Genomic DNA, 615 nt, shown 5'->3' with positions numbered 1-615 from the left:
ACACACACACACACACACACACACACGCACACACAGGTCTGTCTCCTGGAACTATTAAATTTTTTTATTTGCTGGATTTTTACATCGCTCATCTGTCTCCTGGAACTATTAAATTTTTTTTATTTGCTGGATTTTTTACATCGCTCATTGTGTAATTTCTACCAAATAGTTTGAATTAAACATTGCAGGATATTTAGGGTGACTTTTAATTGTGTAATCATTTAATTCCCTCACTCATTCCATCGGTCCCAAAAAGATTTGTGTGAAAGTTCCAGATTGTGACGGAATTTTAAACATTTTTAAAAAGGGTCAATGTGAAAGATGGTTCGGATTCTTTTAATGAAATGTTCTCAGTTCACAGATTAAGCAGAATTTAGGCAAAAATAGAAAAAAAAATTGCAATCAAAACACATTTTAAGTCAACCTTATGTGTTTCTTCGAGAGTGAATCTCCCCAACATAGAAGGTTAAAGGTCACTTTGATAATGCAAACATTCCAGTACAGGTCGCTGGGAATCCACCCAAAAAGTATTTGACTTGGTTTTATAATTTGAAAAAATATGAATCAATAACATTACATTATGTCTTTAATTTAAGATATCCTAAATAAGTGAAC

This window comes from Blennius ocellaris, assembly GCF_963422515.1.
Source record: "Blennius ocellaris genome assembly, chromosome: 16".
Classification (NCBI taxonomy): Eukaryota; Metazoa; Chordata; class Actinopteri; order Blenniiformes; family Blenniidae; genus Blennius; species Blennius ocellaris.
The sequence above is the reverse complement of the archived record's forward strand: the minus strand, read 5'-3'. Positions refer to the sequence as shown.